At 70.4% G+C, this 6,000-nt stretch overlaps 2 non-coding genes across 2 annotated transcripts; both read right to left on the reverse strand.

Annotated features, from left to right (window-relative positions):
- Nucleotides 1–66: 66 nt before the first annotated feature.
- Nucleotides 67–185, reverse strand: LOC138922290 (5S ribosomal RNA). The gene has a single exon (XR_011435354.1). It is a non-coding gene; the product is annotated as a 5S ribosomal RNA (ribosomal RNA).
- A 4,037-nt stretch (nucleotides 186–4,222) lies between these two features.
- On the reverse strand, nucleotides 4,223–4,341 carry LOC138922291 (5S ribosomal RNA). The gene has a single exon (XR_011435355.1). It is a non-coding gene; the product is annotated as a 5S ribosomal RNA (ribosomal RNA).
- Nucleotides 4,342–6,000: the final 1,659 nt, after the last annotated feature.

Consider the following 6,000-nt stretch of genomic DNA (forward strand, 5'->3'; position numbering starts at 1 on the left):
GGCTGGAGGGGTGGGGGGCGTCCGCGGAGGACGGAGGCCGGAGGCGGCAAAAGGCGAGGAGGCAAAAGCCTACAGCACCCGGTATTCCCAGGCGGTCTCCCATCCAAGTACTAACCAGGCCCGACCCTGCTTAGCTTCCGAGATCAGACGAGATCGGGCGCGTTCAGGGTGGTATGGCCGTAGACGCTGGCGCCTGCCGCCGGCGCCCCTAAGAAGCCGCGCCGCGTCGCCCGGCCCGCGGCTCGCGCGCGCGCCCAGGCCTCTGTGACGCGCACCCGCCGCCGCCGGCGCCCCCCTGCGCCCGCGCTCGGCCTGCCGCCTTCCTCCCGCTGCTGCCTCCCGCCGCGGCCGCCTCGGGCGCGGCCAGCGGGCCAGCCAAACCCTGCGCTGCCCCGCCCTGCTGCCCTCCCAGGGCGCGGAGGCCTGGAGCAGCCCGGGGTGCGAGGAGGCGGGGCGGGGCGGGCGGCGGTGGGAAACGAGGGGTGGTGGGGGCGGGGATGGGGGCGGGGCGCCTGGCTGGGCGCTCTCCCCTCGCGGCCCGGGAACACTCCAGGCCGCCCTGGCCGCTCGGATCCGGCGATGGGTCGCAGGAGATGCGGCTGCTGGGAGGTGGGGGGCGCGGGGCACTTGGCCCGAGGCGTCGGGGCGTCGGGCCGCCGGGCCCGTGCTCCTCTGAGTCCCCTCCGGCCCGAGGGGCCTCCCAGCGGGAGCCCTGACCTCTGCGGCGCCGGCCGGGCCCCGACTTGCCCAAACCCAGGCGGAGCCACCGGCGCGACCAGAGGGCGTCAGCGGAAGCCCGCCGCGCTGCCCCTGAGGGCGCGGGGAGGCGGGGCGGCCACCCTTCCCCCCGCCAGCGCCGCCCAGGAGACCGGCACCCCCCCCCCCACCCCCCCCACGCGGGGACCCTGGACAGCTCCTGCTGGCGCCAGCCCAGAGACCCAGAGACAGAGACAGAGACAGAGACACGGAGAAACAGAGAAACGGCGACACGGAGAGGATCCAAGACACGGACCTAGACAGACACCCACCCTGACCCAGAGAGGCTCTGCCCAAGAGCTCGCTTCCCCCCCAGGAGGGCGGTGGTGCTGGAGCTGGGCCCGGGCCAGGAGGCAGGGGCCCCGGGGCTGGCGATCACCCCTGGGGCCCTAGGCCGCGCAGACAGGCTCTCAGGAGTCCCGGGCTCCCGGCATCGCTGCCCCGCCATCGCCCAGGAACCACAGACAGGCACCGGAGCTCGCTGGCGCGCTCTGTCTGCGCTTGCGTGTGCGTGTGCGTGTGCGTGTGCGTGTTGTGCGAGTGGGTGTGTAGGCGTGTGTGTGTGTGTGTGTGTGTGCGCGCGCGCGCGCGCCTGTGTGTCTGTGTGCCTGTGTGTGTGCGCGTCCGGGTTTGCGTGTTCCTTTCTCTCCGCTTCTTCACTCTGGCTCTTTTCCTCTTTCTGCCGGGCACCCCCGACCTTACTGAGGTGATAGAAGGAGCAGGCAGAAAAGTCAGGGCCCAGAGAACTTGGCACGAGAAAGCAGCTCCATCTACCAGACATGTAGAAGCCCCTCCCCGACGACCGACCGCAGCGTCCCCGTTCTGCTCAAGTGCCGCTGGGGACGTTGCCCGGGATCTCCCGCCCGCTAGGTCACCGACGAAGGCGCCTCCGTTTTCCCAAGAGCGCGCTCGCGCCCAGGACGGAGGGAGGAGCAGCACGGTGTGACGACGGGGAGGAAGAGTCGCGTCCGAAGGCCCGTCGGTGCCTGCCGACGTCCCGGCTCTCCCTGTCTCGAGACCTCTGGGCTTCAGGGTTCTGTGCCGCAAGGCTTTCCCGCCGCAGCCCCCGGGACCCAGGGCGCGCTGTGTGCGCTGCCCGTCTCCAGCGTTTGGGCCCTGTGGGCCTTCTTGCGTCCCACTGGAAAGGGGACCCTGGGACGGAGAGAAGACGGGCAGGGGGCGGGCTTCGGCAAAGAGAGCGACGGCCATCCACAGACGTCCGACGAGGCCCTCCGGGGCGCCAAGCTCTCCATTTTCCACGGCACGTGTCCTCGTCAGGTTCTGCCACCTCTCGCCGGCATGCGTAGGCACACCGCTGGTCTTGCGGCCCCAGAGGCGAGGAGGCGAACGCCCCGGAGGCCGAGATTGGCACCCGCGTTCTCGGCTGCTGGGTGGCCAGCACCTAGGAGAGTGTCTGGCCGGAAGCAGCCAGGCGATCGATCCCTGGGTGCTGGATGAGCCTCGGCGGCAAGAAGTAGGCTCGTGGGGAAGGACGGCGGCCGAGGCCCGGGCCCCCACCGAGCCGCGCTCCGTGCTGAGCGGTCCGCTCCGTGTTTCCCGCTTGCGTTCTCACCAGCACATCGCCCCCGCAAGGAGGCACGAACTCCAGGACCCCCTCGCACCAGATGAGGAAAGCGCAGCTCAGGGAGGGCACGTCACTCGCGGGAGACGGCGGCCCTTGGGTTTCAGCTCAGGACTTCGGTCTCCCGAGCCTGCGTTTCGGGGCAAGGCTCCGGTCCCGCGCTCCGGGAAACTGACAGGGACGCAGTCCCGCTTCTCCCCGCAGAAGGTGCTCCTCGGAGATCAGATCCGGGGACCCGTCAGAACCACCCCGGGCACGAGCTGGCAGGGAGCGACGCGCACCGCCCCTCCCCCCCCATCCCGCAGCCCGCAGCCCGCAGCCCGAGGAAGCGAGGAGCAGGCGATAGAGGCGCTGGGTTGGCAGGAGGGGAAACGGGGCCGGCAGGAGAAGCGAACCGCGGAGAGACTCCCTCCCAGGACGACGATGGCTGAACGGGGAGAGGAGGGAGCTTTGGGTCCTCTCTCGTCCTGCTTTGACCGGGATGTCCCCATTTTTCCACAGCGAGCGAGTATGGCTCTTGGATTCGGTGGGGAAGACGTGGTTTATCTGGAGGACTTTTCCCTTCGGGGGTTCAAAGTCCGTTCTCTGAGGCAAGGCTCCCTCTCTGCCTCCCTGTCCTTCCCATTCGCCTCCCCGGAAGCCAGCTCTCCTCCCGGTTTCCTGGATCCCTTGGCACGGTCCTCTGTTGCAAACCACAGGCAGGTGCAAAGAAGATGCGAAAGGCTGCCCGAGCCACGCGAACGGAAAGCTGAAGCCAGGGAGCCAGGAAGGGCTGGCTGCTGAGGGAGGACGTGTCCTGTCAGGAGGCTTTTCAACTCCCTCTGACAGATGCGGCCTGGAGGGGCGGGGCCCGGCCGGGGCCCTGGGGTGGTAGGGGTCGGGTGTGAGGGGGTGGGTGGGGAGGCGGGGGGAGGCGGGAAGAGAGGGAGGCCCCCGAGTGAGGGGACACCAAAAGCCTCAGCCATCAAGACTCCTCATCTTGCATCCAGCGTTCTCAAACTCAAAACGAACGCAAGCTCATCCACCAGGAGCAACGTAGCAGCGTTTCCAAGCGAGGCAGGACCGCCCGAAGGCGAAAGCAGAATGGGATCCCAGTCAGGTGGAGCTTGAAACTCAGACCCACCCACCCCCTACCCCCCCACACCTCCCCCCCTCCCCCCCACCCCGGGAAGGGGGCTTCTGGAAGGAAAAGCGAGACAAACTGACAGGACAAACTTAGGTCGGGAAAGGAGTGTTGATTGTGAATGAGCTCTCAAGGACAAGCGAGCGGGTACCAGGTTTTAGAAGATGACCTGCAGCGGCACAGACGCCAGCAAAGGCAAGAAGCCATCCCGTCTTGGGTGAGGTGCCCGAGACGCGCCTCTCTAACCCAGTCCGCCCTGTCCTTGAGAAGCGGGCGGTGTCTGGAAAAGCCTGACCAGGTGTCTTTCCTCGGTGGCGGGGCTGGTCGCTTTGGGACCCGTTTGGGCCTCCCGGCACCGCCGTGGAATCCGTTCCACCTGACAGGACGACTCTACCCGGCGGCTGGGGCGGCGGGGGCGGGGCGCCGAGGGAAGGGCTGGGGTGTCACCGGAGCGGGAGCCGAGCGGGTGGGAAGAGGCCGAGGCCAGAGGGAGCCGGCGGGCGGCGTGTGCGGCGTCGGGGTCCCGGTCCCGGTCCCGGTCCCCGGTCCCGCCGGGCTGGCCCCGATTGGCCCTGGGTTCGGGTGGGGCCGCGAGCTGGAAGGGTTGGCTGTGGCGGGGAGGGGTTGGGCCCTGCCATGGGCGGCGCCGGCGGGCCCGCGGTGCGGAGGGTGGCGGGGGGGGGTGGGGGAGGGCTGGCTGGAGGGGTGGGGGGCGTCCGCGGAGACGGAGGCCGGAGGCGGCAAAAGGCGAGGAGGCAAAAAGCCTACAGCACCCGGTATTCCCAGGCGTCTCCCATCCAAGTACTAACCAGGCCCCGACCCTGCTTAGCTTCCGAGATCAGACGGGATCGGGCGCGTTCAGGGTGGTATGGCCGTAGACGCTGGCGCCTGCCGCCGGCGCCCCTAAGAAGCCGCGCCGCGTCGCCCGGCCCGCGGCTCGCGCGCGCAGCCCAGGCCTCTGTGACGCGCACACCGCCGCGCCGGCGCCCCCTGCGCCCGCGCTCGGCCTGCCGCCTTCCTCCCGCTGCTGCCTCCCGCCGCGGCCGCCTCGGGCGCGGCCAGCGGGCCAGCCAAACCCTGCGCTGCCCCCGCCCTGCTGCCCTCCCAGGGCGCGGAGGCCTGGAGCAGCCCCGGGGTGCGAGGAGGCGGGGCGGGGCGGGCGGCGGTGGGAAACGAGGGGTGGTGGGGGCGGGGATGGGGGCGGGGCGCCTGGCTGGGCGCTCTCCCCTCGCGGCCCGGGAACACTCCAGGCCGCCCTGGCCGCTCGGATCCGGCGATGGGTCGCAGGAGATGCGGCTGCTGGGAGGTGGGGGGCGCGGGGCACTTGGCCCGAGGCGTCGGGCGTCGGGCCGCCGGGCCGGTGCTCCTCTGAGTCCCCTCCGGCCCGAGGGGCCTCCCAGCGGGAGCCCTGACCTCTGCGGCGCCGGCCGGGCCCCGACTTGCCCAACCCAGGCGGAGCCACCGGCGCGACCAGAGGGGGCGTCAGCGGAAGCCCGCCGCGCTGCCCCTGAGGGCGCGGGGGAGGCGGGGCGGCCACCCTTCCTCCCGCCAGCGCCGCCCAGGAGACCGGCACCCCGCCCCCAACCCGCCCCTCGCGGGGACCCTGGACAGCTCCTGCTGGCGCCAGCCCAGAGACCCAGAGACAGAGACAGAGACAGAGACACGGAGAAACAGAGAAACGGCGACACGGAGAGGATCCAAGACACGGACCTAGACAGACACCCACCCTGACCCAGAGAGGCTCTGCCAAGAGCTCGCTTCCCCCCCCAGGAGGCGGTGGTGCTGGAGCTGGGCCCGGGCCAGGAGGCAGGGGCCCCCGGGGCTGGCGATCACCCCTGGGGCCCTAGGCCGCGCAGACAGGCTCTCAGGAGGTCCCGGGCTCCCGGCATCGCTGCCCCGCATCGCCCAGGAACCACAGACAGGCACCGGAGCTCGCTGGCGCGCTCTGTCTGCGCTTGCGTGTGCGTGTGCGTGTGCGTGTGCGTGTTGTGCGAGTGGGTGTGTAGGCGTGTGTGTGTGTGTGTGTGTGTGCGCGCGCGCGCGCGCCTGTGTGTCTGTGTGCCTGTGTGTGTGCGCGTCCGGGTTTGCGTGTTCCTTTCTCTCCGCTTCTTCACTCTGGCTCTTTTCCTCTTTCTGCCGGGCACCCCCGACCTTACTGAGGTGATAGAAGGAGAAGGCAGAAAAGTCAGGGCCCAGAGAACTTGGCACGAGAAAGCAGCTCCATCTACCAGACATGTAGAAGCCCCTCCCCGACGACCGATTACCGCAGCGTCCCCGTTCTGCTCAAGTGCCGCTGGGGACGTTGCCCGGGATCTCCCGCCCGCTAGGTCACCGACGAAGGCGCCTCCGTTTTCCAAGAGCGCGCTCGCCGCCCAGGACGGAGGAGGAGCAGCACGGTGTGACGACGGGGAGGAAGAGTCGCGTCGAAGGGCCCGTCGGTGCCTGCCGACGTCCCGGCTCTCCCTGTCTCGAGACCTCTGGGCTTCAGGGTTCTGTGCCGCAAGGCTTTCCCGCCGCAGCCCCCGGGACCCAGGGCGCG

This window comes from Equus caballus, unplaced genomic scaffold, assembly GCF_041296265.1.
Source record: "Equus caballus isolate H_3958 breed thoroughbred unplaced genomic scaffold, TB-T2T haplotype2-0000698, whole genome shotgun sequence".
In the NCBI taxonomy this organism is placed as follows: Eukaryota; Metazoa; Chordata; class Mammalia; order Perissodactyla; family Equidae; genus Equus; species Equus caballus.